The following is a 19,528-nucleotide window of genomic DNA, read 5'->3' on the forward strand; positions in this document are numbered from 1 at the left end:
GTATAAAGGTAAACTTTTAGGTGTAACAGTAGTAAACTTTTTAAAACACAAGTGTTAATTTTGTTGGCAAATAATTTCTGATGATTTTCGAGACCATAACGAACTAAAACTCTTTTTGAATGACAAAAACTATGACGAAAATCTAATGACATTTTTGTCAATGAATAAAAACAAAATTAAAATGTTAGGGAGGGCTAATTTGGGAAGAGATTTATTCAGAACAAATCTGCTGCGTGGTTAGGAGGTTAGATGCGAAGGTTATGAACCCTTAGGAAAGTTAGGAGGTTATGAACTGGCGGGACATAAGCAAAATTACACTTGCTGCATGTCTCATAAAACGTTTAAAAATGTCAGTATGTGGGAGTAAGAGAAGAGCAGACATATGGATAAATTTGATGATGCAAGAGAGAACTCCGTTCGGTCCATTTTTCTGCATACACACAGAAAGCGCGTCTCACACAAGTAGCCTACACTTTCACGTCACATGAATTGTCTGTTTTGCTGAGTGTGAACGTAAACTGTAGGGAGAACGTGTATCCAATGTTGCCAACTAATTTTCAGGGCTAAAAGAAAGTCGATTTGTTGCTAATTAACATTGTGATGTCACTGCGCAACGTCGTCATTACAAAATCACGACGCAAAATGTGTTACTGCATCAAATCTCAGCAAAAAAATATTTTAATTTAGATTTGTTTGTGAAATAATATAAATGCAAAATGTAATATTAACATATAAATAACTATTTTTAAATGAAACATTTGAATTATTAAACACCTTAAATATTTTTGAACAATAAGTGTTTTTTTTTTTTTTTTTTTTTTTTTTTTTTTTTTAAATTAGCTAGTAAATGCATTTTGTGCAGTTCTGGTTTCAAGCAGTGTATTAGTTAGTTATTATGCTACACTCTAAGAAGATTCTGTAAAAATAGGGCAATCCTAATAGATAATGTACAATGGATGTGTCATGGAAAATTACTAGTACCTTTTCCGTTTTTCAAGATTTTCTTAGAGTGCAGTAAAAGATCAACAATCACAGGTACAAGCTACTAACACAGTGTATCATAAATGAACAATTATTTAATTATATTACTAAACTGAAAAATTGCAAACAGCAGCTAACTTAATTCATGTGATGTGTGTACTGCTAGGTATCTTCTCTTTTTGTGTAGTTTAGATGGAAAATGTGTGCCTTTTTATCGTTTGAGTCACTTATCAAAAGTTGCTAAAAATTGCCAAATTTTAAAAATAGCTAAATTTGCTGCTAGGTGCTTTTGGACAATTTAGTAACAAAATTTGGCAACACTGCGTGTATCAGTAAATTGCATCCATTGCGTCCGTGCATTCGTTTTAAAGGGATGGCAGTCTAATTTAGTTGCTATTGTTAGAGTCATTGATGTTAACCAACAAAAAGAGAGAAAATCACTTGCTGCTCTTGGCTGAATCACTTAAAGGTTAGCCCTAAAGCTCTAAAGGTTAATCTAAACTTATTTAAAAAAATTAATATGTCTGCTTATAAGAATTAAGAATATGGTAGATAAGTTGCTATAAAGAATGCATAATTTGTCTATGTAACAATTGGTATTTCAGTGAAAAGTTGACCGTGTTCTTGTTCTTTATAAGAAGTGTTTTTTATTTAATTTTAACAAAGGCATGTTGTGTGTCCCCGCAGTTAAATCAGTAATATAATCAGTATAATCTGATTATATAAATCTGATTATATAAATATAATCAGTATACTGCAAGCAGTGCCGGCCCGTCCAACGATACAGGCGGTAGCCTAGGGCCCCGCCTTTAAGGGGAGGGCCCCGCGGTCGCGAGGTTGTCAATTGGATTTTTAGGTGCGTTCGATTTAAAGCGACGCCGCGCAGAAAGTTCCGGTTTTAAAATCAAAGTTCTGCAAGAACTATAGAGCGCAAACAGCTCTGCATGCTTTTAACTCGCTCTTGCAGTACTTTAATGTCATCCACTAATCGGTGTGCACCACACAACTTAAAGCTACACGCACCTTACATAATTAAGGTAACGCGCACCAGTGCTGTACAGCGCAGCAAATGTGTCGAACGTACGAAAAAAAAAAAAAAAATCAGTCTATGCATTCAAATTTACATCAGTAGAACGCATGCATGGGTTTGAGTCTGTTTACAAACCTGTTGTCTATTAAGAACGTCTTAATGGCATGATTTTGCTCCAAGTTCATTTAATAACATCAGTCGAGCTTTTGAAATAACTTCCTTTTTGGTCTGACGTGGTTTCACATCACAGAATGAGGCAAAATCATTATTTTATATAGTATTCTATAAAGTAATAAAGACCATTGATTAGCATTGCACTGCATATTCATATAAAACTCTATCTGAGTTTTATTCAGCTACGCGAAAGCGTTCTCCATATCAGGGATTTCCTGTATTAATTAAACATTATATTACATGCATTACATGTATTAATTAACATCTTATTTTGGGTAAAAATAGGAATAATAATACTTCTCTGTAATTTTTTGTTTTTCTCCAGTGTAGGATTTTTTTCCCCTCTCTCTCAGTGAATGCATAAGGTTTTGTATACATATACACACAGTACCGTGCAAAAGTCTTAGGCCGCTAGTATTTTCATCAGCTAAAAAATGGTTTAAAGTCAGTTAAAGTCGGTCTTTTGCTGTAGTGTGTCAGTAGGAAATATCAGATTACATTTCCAAACATTCATTTTGCCATTAATCGTAATAATCCAGTGAGATTTTTGTTTGCACAAGAAGTCTGACAACAGCGAGTGCTCTGCACAGAGATCTGATCTCACCATTATCCAGTCTGTCTGGAATGACATGAAGAAACAGAACAAACTCAGACAGACTAAATCCAGAAGAACTGTGACAAAGTCTCCAGGATGCTTCAAGAAACCTACCTGCAAAGCTGCAGCACTGTTAAAAGTTTTAGGCACTTGTGTAAAAATGCTGTAAAATGAGGATGCTCTCATAAATAGTTTCTTTATCAATTACCTTCTATTAACTAAATGAAATCGACATTTGGTGCGACCATTCTTTGCGTTTAAAGCAGCTTTTGCCCTAGGTGCACTTGTGCATAGTTTTTCAGGTAGCTTTGCAGGTAGGTCTCTTGACCACAGTTTTTCTGGATTTAGTCTGTCTCAGATTTTCTGTGTCTTCATGTCATTCCAGGAAGACTGGATGATGATGAGATTAGATCAGTGTGGAGCACTGGCTGTTGTCAGACTCCTTGTGCAAACAAAAATCGCACTAGATTATTAGAATTATTGGCAAACAGCATGTTTGGAAATGTAAACTGATGTTTCCTATTGACACACTACAGCAAAAGATAGAAATAACTGACTTTAAACCATTTTTTTTAGCTGATGAAAATACTAGTGGCCTAAAACTTTTGCACAGTTATGTAATGTATGTATGTAATGTATGTGTGGTATGTATGGTATGTATGTTATGTATGTATGGTATGTATGTTATGTATGTATGGTATGTATGGTATGTATGTAATGTATGTGTGGTATGTATGGTATGTATGTTATGTATGGTATGTATGTTATGTATGTATGGTATGTATGTTATGTATGTATGTAATGTATGTATGTTATATATGTATATTTTATACATACATGCATACATGCATGCATACTTTTGAATTAATCATTTTGACCATATTACATAAAACTTCCCGTACAGCAATGTATGAACACAAATCATGTTGCTTCCTGTTTTACATGTGATAACATTACTTTTACTGAAGTCTATTTAACTCTGAACAGTTTACAAAAAAATAAACCAAAAACAATTCAGTCTGATTTTTTTTTTTTTTTTTTTTTTAAAGTATACATAAGTTTCCAGTACAAACACATTAATAAGACTGTAACCACACACATTTAATAATAAATAAATAAACATTTGCAAATATTTTTGCTAGTATTTTAGAAATTGAAATATCAGAATATTCAGAAATCAGAATATTGATTTTAAAAATAACTCTACGATGTATTACAGATGTGACTATAACACAAGCAACAAATCAGCTAAAAAAAAAAAAAAAAAAAAAAACGTTTAAAATGGTAACCATATGTAAATATGTTTTTCTGTCTATGCTCATGTAAGGATCCATCCGCCGGCCCAAAGGCGAAGTCCAGCGGCCTGGTTGAAGGTATCCACGTTCGGTCTTTTACTTGCACTTGTGTGTAATCGGACTCCAATTTGAAGTGATCATGAAATTTCTTGTAAAAGGACAAGGAGATAAGTTTGGTCAGGGTGAGGTTGCTTGCTCTTTTTGAAGATCTCTTCTCCAGATTAGTTTTTTGTCGCATGGCATCTATTTGTGAGAGTTTCTGGACTTCATGGGGAAATCGATTCAATTTCACTCCTTACACTCTCTAAATACTTTAAACTATTTTTAATTGTGTCCATATTTTAAAGTTTTACATTTTGCATTTATATTATTTCCTCTCATTCTTTCTTCACTCCACAGATTGAACTTCATGCCTCGACTTTCTATTCTATTCTCTCTTTCCTTTCTTCCATCTCCAACTTCCTGATTGCAGTCTCAGTTCTGTTTTCCAAAAAAATTAATTATAACTGTCAACTGTAAAACAACCAGTGAAGGTCAATTTATTTAATGAATTAGGGTATACAGTAGGGATGTCACAATACTCAATATAATAATAAACCGTTCGGTACGACATCCACAGTTCAATACGCGTTTGTGAATTGCGGTTTTTCGGTTTTGCATTTTAAATAATTTACTTTTTTTATTTCTCTCGAAATTTGCTGTGTGTGTGCCTGTGCTTTCACGTGCTGAGACGAGGAAACGCTTCCCCGCTTGTATTTGAAAAAGCAACACGCGCATAGCCTCTTCCCTTCTGATGAAATGCAATGATAAGCCTTTCTAAACCTGTTGTCCAACAAAAGAGAACATTATAACTTATTTTAACTTCACAGCATCAGTCGAGTGTTTGAAATAACTTCGTTTTGTGATCTGATGTGGCTTGTTATCATAGAATGAGGCAGACAAAATATTCTATACTGTATGTCGATTATGGCTTACAAATATCATTATGAAAATAATATGAAAATACCCGAGATGGCTTGAAGAACACAAATAAACCATATATTGTTGCAGACGAGTGTTTATTGTTCTTACATTTCATCATTCAAAACGTTTAACCTTATGCCTTTATCCATATGAGAAAAGCTGGAACGGAACATAATCAGTGCTACTTCTTTGACGCATATGTGAATTTTCTCTGGCGTCCAGTATGAATGAAACCCATCCTATTTTGCATAAAAAATCGGAAAAATAAAAAGAATATTAAGCAGACATTTAATAATCCACGCTTTTTCCAGTGTACAGAGGTTTACAGAAGTATTTTGTTGTTAATTAGATGCAAAAAAACGCAAGCTATCAAAACCGAACCGAACCGAAAACCGTGGTTAAAAACCGAGGTACGTATTGAACCGTGGACTAACTGTATTGTTGCATCCCTAGTATAGAGTCATGGCCAAAAATATCAGCACCCTTGCAATTCTGTCAGAAAATGCAACACTTCTCTCAGAAAATTGTTCCAGTTGCAAATGTTTTGGCACTCCCATGCTTATTGTTTTTTGTTTGCACTGCAACAACACAAAAAAACAGAGAGGAAAAGTCAAACTTGATCAAATTTCACACAGAACTCAAAAATGGACTGGACAAAATTATTGGCACCTTGTCAAAACTGTAAGAAATAATTGCTTTTCAAGTATTTGATGCTCCTGTAATTTGTGTTTAGACACACCTGTGGCAAGTAACAGGTGTGGGCAATATAGTAATCACACTTGCACCCACTTAAAATGAAGAGAAGTTGACTCAACCTTTGTGTTGTGCCTCATACTGAGCATGGAGAAAAGAAAGAAGTGTAAAGAGTTGACTGTGGATTTGAGAAAAACATTTGTGGAAAAACATGGACAATATTAAGGCTACAAGTCCATCTCCAGAGATCTTAATGTTCCTGTGTCCACTGTGTGCAATATCATCAAGAGGTTTACAGCCCATGGCACTGTAGCTAACCTCCCTGGACGTGGACGGAAGAGCAAAATTATTAACTATTAATGATTACCTTCCAAACAAATTCAAGCTGATCTGCAGACACTGGGTACAACGGTGTCAGCTCGCACTATCCGTTGCCACCTGAATGGTGGCTACGGTAGGAGACCCAGGAGGACACCACTGCATAAAAAAGCAAGACTGGAGTATGTGACGACAACCACAATCCTTCTGGGGAACGTACTGTGGACAGTAGAGCTTTTTGGTAAAGGACATCATGGCACAGTTTACAGAAAAAGAAGTGAGGCCTTCAGAGAAAAGAGCACAGTCCCTACAGTCAAACATGGTGGAGGTTCAAAGATGTTTTGGGGTTGCTTTGCTGCTTCTGGCACTGGATGCCTTGACTGTGTGAATGGTATCAGGAAATCTGATGAATACCAAACAATTTTGTGGCGCAACGTAGTGGCCAGAAAGCTGCGTCTCCACCAGAGGCCATGGGTCTTCCAGCAGGACAATGACCTGAAACACTTCAAAAAGCACTCAGAAATGGCTACAAAGCAAGCGCTGGAGAGTTCTGAAATGGCCAGCAATGAGATCTGAATCCTATAGAACACCTGTGGAGAGATCTCAAAACAGCAGTTGGGAGATGTTTTGGAGACAGATCTCAAAACAGCAATGGCTTCCTGTTTTAAAAGGTAACATTACTGTCACAAACGCGGTCTCTGTGGCTCCCTCTGACCGCCGCCAGCGGGAACCATCCCCGGACTTTTAACTCATATTTCCCTTCACCCCGTACCTGAGACCCCACCTTCCGGTTCCGGGTCGCCCGGGTCACTTCCGCTCGGTCGGCCATTTTAGGTCGCCGCGCCGGCGGCTTCCTCGCGAAGTTTCGTCTAGTTAATCTAACAATCCTGAGCGTTTTCCCCTTGCATTCTTGTCTTCCTGTTGCCAACCGGACTGTTTATTTACTCTGCTGTTGTATCGCTGCCTGCCTATCGACCTCTTGCCTGGATTATCGTTTACGTTTTGGATTGTCTGCTTGCTCCCGTTTGCTGTTGTTTACCCTCGCCTGTTTGACTACGCTCTTAATAAAGTTTATCGCACATGGATCCCACGCCTCCGACTCCGTCAGTGGACGCGTTACAATTACGTTCTTAAGGACACTATGCTTGCATTTCTTTTTAGGAGCCCAGCTATTTTAAACTGTTTGATCGCATTCTGGGATTACTATTATGCATAAATATCCTTATAAAACACTGATAGGAATACTGAGATAAAATACAACAGTCAACGCATTTCAAAATTGTTACTTTATTTTAACGTGTATCATCAAATTTTATATTAGTCAGTATTAAAACATCAATATTGCAACTTATTTGTAACATTTGAACTTTTAATTGAGTGCAAGATTGTAGTGCATCTATCTATAATGTAGTTTTATTGTTCCGTTTGAGAAAGTTGTTGCTGTTGTTGTTGTTGTTTGGTCATAATTATGGGAATTATGCCATAGGTTTTTACAAAATGCCATCACATAACAATGACAACATGCCAGATGCAGTACATCCAGATTACATGAACATACTTTTTGTTCTTCATCAACTGAAGTACCAACTTAGGCAGTCAGACTGTAATATTGATGGGAATTTCAGGAACTGGATCATTTGGCTCAGTTTGGCAATAAGGACTGGTGCTTTTGGCCTGCAAATGAAAGAGCCAGCCCTTGTTTAGTACTGGTTTTTATTCATCTTATTTCTTGGTAAATAAGTAGACGAATATCACAGTGCAGTAAATGTTACAAACCAGTGTGTTTATAATTATGACAATACATTAAAATGATATAAGAATACCAGTTGCAGCATAACTAGCAGTTTTGTACTGCTATAAATAGCGAATGAAGCCTCACACATTTAAGTTACAACAGAAATAAGGTTAACTCGGCCAAATTTAGCAATATTTTTACTTGTTATTGATCACTTAAATTATTTAGTTGAATTATTCTATACATTTACAGTAGGGCTGTCAAACGATTAATCGCGATTAATTGCATACAAAATAAAAGTTTGAGTTTGACTAATGTGTGTGTGTACTGTGTGTAAATATTATGTATATATACATACACACAAATTAATGTATGTATTTAATAGAAATGTTATTTGTGTACAAAATATTTTTATTTATATATATATAATATAAATTATTTAAAATTATAATAAATACATATCCTTGTAAATATTTCCTAAATATACATGAATGTGTTTGTATTTATATATACATAATAATTACACACAGTACACACACATGTATTAGGCAAACTCAAACTTTTATTTTGTATGTGATTAATCACGATTAATCATTTGACAGCCCTAATTTACAGAGTACTGTAGCTTTGTTTGGTATAAAAACATTAAAACACAGAACATTATAGTGAACTATCCAAAACACAATCCATTTCAAACCAATCACATTTAAAATGGAATATGGTGTGCCATGTAATAAAAACAAAACCACAATACCCAACACTTGTAGTTGTATCGTTGAATGTATATTAACCCCGAAACATTGTAACAATAATGTAATTAATGACTTAATGTTGTGTTAATGTGGGTCCGTGATGGACCGAACACAAGCAAAGCAGTGTTCAATCAGTAACACGTGGCAAAAAATCATCCTATTATTCTGTCTTGTATTAATTTAAATGAAAAAAGTTGACTCCCATGGTTCGCTGAAAGGAGTCGGCTCATAGAATCATATCACCATACTGCAAATGTTGTGCAGAAATTATATTGACAGAATCCCCCGCAGATCTGCTAGCTCTGATGGCCAATTTTCAAGTACCTGTAGCGAATTAGCTCAAAAGGGAAAATGTATATAAATAATTACAATTAATCATGATTAATTACAATTATTTTTATCAGCTGCCAGTACTAACTGTAGCAGGATTAATTTCCCATCAACTAATGTGTTCGTCCAGCGAACATTCATAATTTCATATCAACTCTAAGAAATGATATTTTCTTGGCCACAGAAAATAACTTTCTTAAAGTACTATTGCATTAGAGGGTGTAGCGTGAATCGGAATCGTAAAGGGACATTAATTTTACAAGGCAGAATCAGAATCAAAACTCATGTAATTTGTGCACAAGAGTTTTATTAACGAAGGACTAACACATAACTAATCTAAACAAACAAACATTAAATCACTCCTATGTGGGGGAAAGGTCTGTGAAAAGCCATTAGAGAGACAAGAAAGTGAAGCTATGAAAGGAGTCAGTTAACCACCTGAGTGAAACCATCAGTGCTGTCTACAGCTTATACTAAACCTCTGTTTTGTTTAGTTAAATGTACAATACTTGCATTGCCTTGGTCGTTGAACAAGTATCCAAATGCAGTCTCTGGTGAAAGTCTTTTGGAAGGTTTGGAGCAGTGATGGTTTTGGAATCACGTTCTTCCAGCTCTGAAGAATGATGAACTCCAAAGATGTTCTGACTTGATGGTGACTGGGAGTTTCTTCCCATGTGGAAAGTGAAGAACTAAGAGTTGAGAGAGAAAGATCTAGCTGAAATCCTGTGATCTTTGGGGAATGGAAAGACGAGGCCGCAAGGCTTGGCGCGGAAGTCCCGATGAGTTCTAGCTCATCCTCTTAGGTTCTAAAGGAACCAATGACTGGCTGAGGCGAGTCACTCGTGAGACAATGAAGAAACTAAAAATAAAACGTGCAGAAGAAGCGAGGAATGTCTGTTCGGGGACATTTCCATGAGGATGAATTCCAGGGTTGAGTGAAAATGTCTGGCTCTTTGTGGTCGAGAGCCACAGCTCTATATGTTGGGGCCTGTTGGGGCCTGTCGGGACCACTGGGCACGCCTCAGGCTCCCCGTGAGTCCTTTCACAAGGGCAGCAGTCGGAAGACTTTGTAGAAGAGAGCGCGTGATGCCTATAAGGTCTCTGGAAGCTACAGCTCCAAGAGGTCTAAGAGGCAATGGTGACTTTCACTTTTGGAGGGAATGTTTGTTGTTTCCTTGTCTGTGAGCATGGTGTTTTGCATATGTAATTCGATTGGGTGTTGATGCAAAAACTACTAAGGTTTCTTAAAACACTAATATGTTGCATAGGTATCAACATATAATGTACACCATCTTTTAGATCATCAAAACAAATTCAAAGAGACCAAACATGGCATAGGTGAGTTATACTACTAGTTCTCTATCATAACAAATGCATATAACAGAATACAATGAAAAACACAAGGCAGTAATACTATACACAGTGACCTGGGCTATGTGTGATGGGAAGATCAAAGAAAGGTTTGTCTGTGAATTAATAGGAAAGAGTCCATTTCTATAGTCATTGTGTCTTTCCTATGGGCAAATGTAGTGTGCTCTGCTTGAATTCCTTTGAGCAATAAAACCCATGTTATCAGATGGTCGCCCTGGCAACTCAGCCCTTCTGGGGTGTTAGTTGCTTTTGGGGGTTGAATCCAGAACTCCAACATATAGCTGGCTTGTTGGTTTTGAAGATTATTTGTTAAATGTAACAAATAACTGTGTGTCTGACAGTGTTGGGGAGTAACTAGTTACATGTAACAGAATTATGTAATTTAATTACAAAATAAATGTAATTGTAATTAGTTACAGTTACTGAGAAAAAATATGTAATTAAATTAGTTACTTTTGCCAGTGATTACAAAGGGGGTTACATCTGAATTTTTTCACACACCCACCCCCACTTACAGATTGAATTGACTTCTTTTAAATTGCATTGACTGCTCTGAAAAGAGACCCCAATGTTTCAGGAGTTTAGGACACAGAATAGGACACATGCTTATTCGATAACCGTTTTATTTCCTATTTGGGTTTATGCATAAACTTTATTTTTTAAGATTGTTTTTTCCAAGGCATTGTTAGATGCTAGTGTTTTCTGTCATAACTATGCAAACATTTGATTTCAAACCCAGTATCATAGCTATTAAACTATTTCTTATGTTATTTATGTTATGGTCTTGTTATGCCATATAGCACAACTGCGCTCACAGTGACCCGAGTTCAATTCCCGTCTCGAGGTCCTTTGCCGTTCCCACTCCCCTCTCTCCTCCCAGCTCTTTCCTGTCGTCTCTCTACTGTCCTATCACAATAAAAGGCATAAAAAGCCCAAAAATATAAGTTAAAAAAAAAAAGTCTGAATTTGTGGTGGCTGTGCTTTACGTTAAATTACTACACAGCTCAGACTCTTTCGGGGCAACTTAAGTCAGTGCTATATGCTTGATAATTTTTCTTGGCGGAAGCTTTGCGTTTGGTTAGCTAATCAAATATTAAAGCTTAATTCAATATTATGTGCACAATTTCTTAATTCTGTCATCCTGGACTTGCTGGTATTGTGGACTATTGTTTCATAAAAATGCAGCTGCTGCTTTTTTTTTTTTTTTTTTTTTTTTTTGTACATTGTAATGGATTATAAGATAACTAGCAAACTAGTATTACTACTTAATTATTTATATGATGAAATGTTGTGTAAGAAAACTGGTATGACTGCACTAAAATGTCTAGTTTGAACTTGTCATTTGCTAGCAACTGATTTCTTCATGGAAGCTTTGCGTTGAAATATTTCAGCTCAGATCAGTGTTTCGTGTCTAATAATTTGACACAAAACATCTAAATAATCTATCAAGCAGCTGTGTAATAAGTGGGATAATGTACATCCAGCCAGCTGTTATCGCAAAATAAAGATGTATATTATCCCTTACTTATTATAATCTTAATTCAAGTGATAAAGGATTTTGAAAGTCTGACAGTAATTAGTGTTGAACGCTACTGTTTCAAAATGATTAACAGTTGAAAATATTAGAAATTTAGATAAGTAATCAAAAAGTAATTAAAAGTAATGTTACATTACTTTAATAAAGTAATTGAAAAGTTACACTACTTATTACATTTTAAATCAAGTAACTTGTAATCTGTAACCTATTACATTTCCAAAGTAACCCCCCAACACTGGTGTCTGCTTGGTCCAGATGCTACAACAAATGTTCAGACAGCGAAGTATCTTTTTTCTTTTAACAGCAATCAGAATCAGAACCAAAAACACAGACAGTCCAACTGATAAATCTACCTATATATATATGTGTGTGTGTGTATATATATATATATATATATATATATATATATATTTATATTTATATTTATATTTATAACTCAGTGTTTTAAGATTCTCACCTATGAGTTTTATTGTAATCAAGGTTTCTTCTTCAGAGTCCAGAATAATGTATGTTTCTGCGTCACTGTCCATATACTCATTAATGATCTGGATTCCATCAATGTCAGTCATTCGTTCTGTTTGAAACTCAGAAGCGAAGACCAGGAGACTCTTGGGTATCTTTAGCAGAGTTCTTATTGAGAATGCGCTGTGTGGCGCTGCAGTCATCAAAAGTCTTTCTAAGGCAGTGATACATTGTAGTTTATATACATTTAGGGGGCAGTGCTTAGATCTGGAGACAAAGCACCTGGGTGACAACCCCAAACAAAGCATGCAAATGAAGTATTCAGGTATAGCAGCCTGCACCATTTACACCAGTCCTAATCCAATCATCATAACTACTCGAAGACTGGGGCAGAGGTACCAAGAGCCATTACAAACAAAAGGTGAACATCTCAGTAATCTGGCTCATTTGACTTACAATAAGAGAACAGGAACTGGCAGGAACCTCTTGCTACAAACTTTGCTTGAGAGAATCATTCGTCTGATAACATCATATTTACCTTAAATGCTAAATACAATATATTTCACCTTAGTTTATTATGTGAAACTATGTCAGAACATAAGATCAGCATATTTTAAACAGATTCTTAAATTTGTAATCCTACAGTTCACTCTGAATGTCGGTTCTGTTCCAGTCCTCTTTTCGCTTCGTGATTCTGCTCTGATGCTGTGCTTTATCAGCCTCTGACAACAGTAGCTCCTCACCACTTTTCACAGAAACCTTATCTGAGGGGATATAGAAATGCATTAATTATTATTATAATGGTGTCAACCAATCAAGGCTATAAGCACATACATGTAGGACCCCTCAGCATGATATGTCAAAATCTTTCACAATTTAGGATACTCTGTGATTTGGCACCATGTTGACAATGTTTGGTGTGAATTGCTTTCATAGTTCCGCTATAAAGCACCTCCTTCAAGCCCATTTTTGAGCTTTACCAGTGTCTGACAGCAGCTAATTCGGTGTTGAGTTTCACGCAATTTAAAGCATTTTAAGAGCCTCAGAAACACCTGAAAAGGTACTGAGGTTTAATGCGAAAGATTTTGTAAATCCCATTCACTCCTGTTTTACTTACTGTATTTTTCACCGTCATAAGGTTTGTCATCTTTTTTGTTTAGTAGTCCCTTTGAGTCTGATTCTGTAAATGCTGTAGAGGATACTGAAAGGTTTATCAAACAGTTTAGCATCAGTTTGCTTTGCAAATCATAATAAATAAACCTGAGCTGTCAAATTGATTTCAAAATAATGTTGTAGTCATCCAATAAGCTTTTCTTGCCTCTTACTGTCACCATGATTAAGATGTTTCCCTCAGGGTCCAGAACTTCATATGTTCCTGCGTCTCTGGCTGTAAAATGACTAATGATCAGTTTTCCATCTCTGATGGTCCTTCTTTCACTTTGAACTCCATCGGTTCTGCTCCAATCCTCCTTCCACCCTGTGCTTCTTCTGCTCTGATGCTGCACTTTATCAGCGTTTGGCAACAGAACATCCAACTTCAGTTCCTCACCGATTTTCACTGAAATCTCATCTGAGGAGAAACAAAGACATTAATCATTATTATAATAGTGTCATTTACCATTACCACACTAATCTTAGTATTAGGCCTGTCCCATTCAGAGTTGCTGCTTGTTACATGCAATACCACACTGTTACTAAAAGAAAAACGGAAAGCACATGTTTATAGTTTGATCAGTTTTGACTTCCTGGTTAGCTCCAGCATTGTCTGATTAAAGGAGAAAACAAAGATTCACATATATTGTACTCATCCAAGATGTTCATGTCTGTCTTTCTTCAGTTGTAAAGAAATTTACGACTGAAGAAAGAAAGACATGAACATCTTGGATGACAAGGGGATGAGTAAATTACATGTCAATCTTTTTGGAATTGGACTTCTCCTTTAATAATGTAATTGTAACGAATCCGGCCTCTGTGGTTCTCCCCAGTCGTCACCAGAAGCCACCTGCCTCTGACCTTCTGCCTTGTTATATGGACTGTTGTTTATGCTGCTAGCAACCTGCCCTGACCGCTCGCCTACCTTGTTACCTTGTTTTGTCTCCGTTTACCCTGTTTGCCTATGATCGACCTTGCCTGTTTTACTCTGCCTTTTCTAATAAAAGCTGCAAATAGATCCTCATGCTGTTGACCCCTCATTACAGTAGTAGACAGTCAAAATGTATTTCCCAGCATCACTGAAGCTCAGATGCTTGATGACGATGTCACAGATTCCTCGTTTATAGACTCGTCCGCTACATTCTTTAGTCTGACAAACAGGGATGTTTTCTGACCGACTAAAATCAACTTCAAAAATCCCACTGCCCTTATATTTACATTGCAGTGGGATGTTGTCTCCCTTTTTCACTTCCATAAGTGTAGGGGTAGTCTCTGAAAAAGAAAAAACAAAAAGGAAAAAGGTAATATTTATTCAATACAAAGTATCAAAAGTGAAAAAAATACATGTGGTGTTTCTCACTGTTCTCCGTAATTTAATGTTAAATGTTATGGTAAACATTAATTTTTTTTTTTTTTTTTTTGTTTTTTTTTTTTTTTGGTCAACTAAAATATATATAGAAATTAAGGTATAAAGGAGTGAACAATATTAGCAGTGCCAAATTTTGATATTACAAATGAAGAGTTTATTTGCAAAAATAGATGTTGTTGTTGTTGTTGTTGTTGTTGTTGTTGTGTTTTTTTTTTTTTTTTTTTTTTTTTTTCCTCAAAAATCATGTTTTTTATGTTATGTTTTTACTGTGTTTTATTGTGTTAGCTGTATTTTTGGGGGTTATTTTACTCAACATCAAAATAACCCAACTGCAGTTTGATTGAGATTAATTGGAATGCACAATGAAAAATATAATTTTTGAAAATGAATGAATGAATGAATGAAAGGTGCGACGCCTCGCTCATTAAGACAGCGACTTGCCCACACCTACTGACGATTTTAGTGTAAATCTACAAGGATCATTTAATTTTGCCATTTTATTGCTTTTTTTCGTATATTAGTACTACACTGAATAGAATGTTAAGAATATGACATTAAAGATGACATACAGTTAATAGTCTAAAAAAACTCTAGCTTGACTCTAGCCTATACAGGTAACAAATGCACCTGTAAAACAATTTAAGGCTTTAGGGGGCAAAATATCCCTTAATGGTAAATGTGTGACTGGGGTCTAAGTGGGGATACTCAGAAGTACCTATAAAAAGTTTGAGAACCACTGAGCTAGAATAAATGACACTGAAAACCAAAACGGTTACAATTTATCAATAAAAATGGCTGTATACTGACCACTGAAAAGCCAAAACAGCAGCAGAAGATAAAAACAGTTCAGCCTGTAGAGAACAGAAGAGCTGGTTAATGTGACAGATATTGTGATTATTACCTAGAGGGAGAATAACAGAAACCGAGGAGGAGAAGGGGAGGTGGAGGGATGCCTGAAGAACGGAGGCTGGGATGGTGCAATGAGAGCTGCTTATAGTGGCTTGTAATGATGATTGACTGGACTGAATGATTAGGCTCCTCCCGAACCTACGTTTAGAACTTCATTTCATCTGAATATTTAACACGTGATCTTGCACAATAAAAGTTGTTTGTTGTTGGAAGGAGCTGTTAGACTGACATTTTTGTGGTTAGCATTGTGCTGAAGAGATTACGTTGTGGGTGGTTACATGATTGCAAAAATATGTTGCTTTTATTTAGTACAGTTTTTACTCATGCCAGTGACTTTCTTTCTTGTTTGTTAAATTGGAAGTCTAAAAAGTTATAATTAATGTAGGAAGTGCCATGCTGGCTATTAATGTTAACTAAAGATAAATGAAGTATAAAAAGTATATAAAATTAAATAGATTAATAAAAATAGAATTCTAGAGCTGGTACATTATTCACACATATCTTCATTCTCTGTAGATATTTCTTATAATTTTATTAAATCAGACCAAAAAGACCTAAAATGATGTTTTGAAACAAAGTCCCAAACAGCTGATTTTAAAAATCACTAAATGTAGAACAATCAAATAATTATATCAATAATCCCACACTCTAAGAAATTATTTTCTTTATTTGTAATCACAACTTTTTTTTTTTTTACTTTTTGTAATGTTCAGGTAAGATAAAGCTGTGAGGTTATGCTGATTAAACCAGTCTCTTTCTTTGTTTTAACTTTTTTTTTTTTTTTTTACAGTGATTTAAACAACAAAAAAAATCATAATTGTAGTAATAAATAAATTAAACACATTGACTCCTTTCCACACCACTAGCAGGTTTAGTATTTACAGATAAGCAGTGTAGGACACACAAATAAGTTGGCTTTATATTATAAAGCATGAAAACTTACATGGTTCTGCTGTATGAGTCCTATGTTCAGGTGTCAACGCTTTGTAAGCCAATGCACAAATAACCACACATTTAAATAGAAACAAAACTAAAAGTACTGACACACACAGACAGATGAGTGTTTTGGTAGTGTAGAAATATTTGGAACCTTCTAATAAAGAGCAGTTGGATGTATGATTGGTCATTATAGTCCTTCACTGGAAAATAATATATTGTATGATGTTCAGTGACTGAATTGTGAATGATTTAAACATTCACATGAATGTAATATTTAATTTCAACACTGACTTTTATTCTGAAGGAAACACCCGTTTCCTTGAAAGGTTAGGTCGTGTGACGCAGTGAAATGTGATCTCAGATCAGCTGTTAGAGCTGAACAGGTTATGTGACTGATGTGAAACCGTAACAGAATAGAAATGTCATTTCTCTATTGTGTTCAGAGTTTAAATTGTCAAAGAATAGTAAATTTAAAAATCCTATATTAAACAAAGAGACCAAGAAATATGAAAGGTAAAAACTTTGCTGGTAAAGACACTTGAGAATAGCTTTAGAATAGAACTGAGTTTAGTTATCAGTCCAGTTCTTAAACCAGTTTAGTAATGACCATATTATTTGTAGTAAATTCAAAAATGGCATGAGGTGCAATTTAAAAATATAGTAGCAATATGGTGACAGAATCCTCTGCGGATGTGTTGGGTCCTGAGTCCTGAGGTTGCATCTGTTTTTACTGGATTGGATTATAATCACAGCCAACACAAACAGTCCTAGTGCCCCAATCGAACACCAATGATCTACATCAGGAAGGGGGAAGGGAAGAGTGAAAAATTTGTATTTATTTATTCAAGAGTTTGTAAAGCTCTCTGTGCCTCCTGTTTTAAATAATAATCCAAAATTATGATAAAAATACATTATAGAAAATGCAGATCCATGTGTGAGAAAGTCTCCTTGTAGTCAATTTTTATCCCTTAAAACTGATCTTTGATCATCAAAATGATTCACTATACGCGGATCTATAAATATGCACGCAGTCACACCAGCCAGAGCCCCCTGATCCACTAACTGTGGACAAATACAGTGGTAACATTTGTTAAAGTTACTTACTTGATGTTGTGCCCTCAAAATGCCTTGAAGGCTGGAATGCAGCCTAGTTTGTCATTCCAGGTCACGCCCACGAGCATATGTGAGTTTCACAAATGGAAAAATGTTTTGTGGAAGGATGAAACCAAAATAAAACTTTCTGGGTTTAAATGAGAAGTGAACACTTTATTAGAACCTTATTCCATCTGTGAAACATTTTGCGGAAGAGGTGCGTCTGACTCTGGGCTACTTTTACACTGTTGCCGCGGGTTGTTTTTCAAGTTAGCAGTTGTGCTCTGTTTAATATTTGGTTTTGGTATATTTTACATGCTAATGACAGGAATCTATCCTTTGACGTGATTGCTTACTTAAGTTGATGTAGCAAAAAAAGGGCCGCATTTCTGGGACAGCCTTTGGGAAACTATAGTTTTAAGGAGAAAATACTCAGCAATGGTGTTGATTAATGGACTGGCACACTGTTTGTCTAAAGGTATATTAAAACACCACATTTTCACTACAGGGGGACTAATATAATATCATGTAAACATATATAATAAATAAAATAAACATTACCTTGTCATAATTGTTTTATAATTTATACAGATAACTATTATATGCCAATAAAAGAAAGATAACCATATTATAATTACCTTATATTTTACTTATATTAGTGCTTTATAATTTACATATCATACAGCTCTATCTATCTATCTATCTATATCTATCTATCTATCTATATCTACATTTTTTGCATGCATATAACACAAAACCTCATCAGATTTTCACACAAGTCCTGGAAGTTAACACAGAGAACACAATAAAACAAATGAGACAAAAAAGATACCTTGTAATTTATTTACAGAGAAACATGATCCAGTGTTAAATATTTGAGAGTTGCAAAACCAATAACCGCAGGTAACGTATTTTGTAAGCGCTGATCAGTCCTGCACAACTGCTTGTAGGAATTTTAGCCAATTCTTCAGTACAGAAACACTGGAACCCTGTGATTATTAGTGGGTTTCCTCCTATGAACTGCTTGCTTCAGGTCCTTCCACAACATTTCAATTGGATTAAGGTCCAGACTTTGACTCAGGCATTCCAAATCATCCTTTGTTCTTCTTTAACTGTTTTTTTGGTATAATGACTTGTGTGCTTGTGGTTGTTGTCTTGCTGCATGACCCACTTTCTTCGAAGATTCAGTTCTCAGACAGATGTCCTGACATTTTCCTTTAGAATTTGCTGGTGTAAATCAGAATTCATTGTTCCATCGATGATGGCAAGCCATTCTGGCCAAGATGCAGCAAAGCAGGTCCAAACCATGATATTACCACCACCACTATGTTTCACATATGGAATAAGGTTCTAATAAAGTGTTCACTTCTCATTTAAACCCAGAAAGTTTTATTTTGGTTTCATCCTTCCACAAAACATTTTTCCAATAGCCCTCTGACTTGTCCACATGATCTTTAGCAAACTGCAGACCGACAGCAGTGTTGTTTCTTTTTTTGGCTTTCTCCTTGCAACTCTACCATTCATACCATAGTTGTTCGGTGTTCTCCTGATGATGGACTCATGAACATTAATATTAACCAATGTGAGAGAGGCCTTTATGTGCTTAAGTTACCCTGAGGTCCTTTGCAACTTTGCAGACTATTACAAGTCTTGCTTTGGAGTGATCTTTGTGGGTCGACCACTCCTAGGGAGGGTAATAGTGGTCTTGAATTTCCTTTATTTGTAAACAATCTGTCTGACTGGATTTGTGGGGTCCAAACTCTTTAGAGATTGTTTTGTAACCTTTTCAACCTTTGTAACCATTCAGTTTAATTATAGTCACTTATATACC

The sequence above is a fragment of the Labeo rohita genome, unplaced genomic scaffold (genome assembly GCF_022985175.1).
Source record: "Labeo rohita strain BAU-BD-2019 unplaced genomic scaffold, IGBB_LRoh.1.0 scaffold_380, whole genome shotgun sequence".
In the NCBI taxonomy this organism is placed as follows: Eukaryota; Metazoa; Chordata; class Actinopteri; order Cypriniformes; family Cyprinidae; genus Labeo; species Labeo rohita.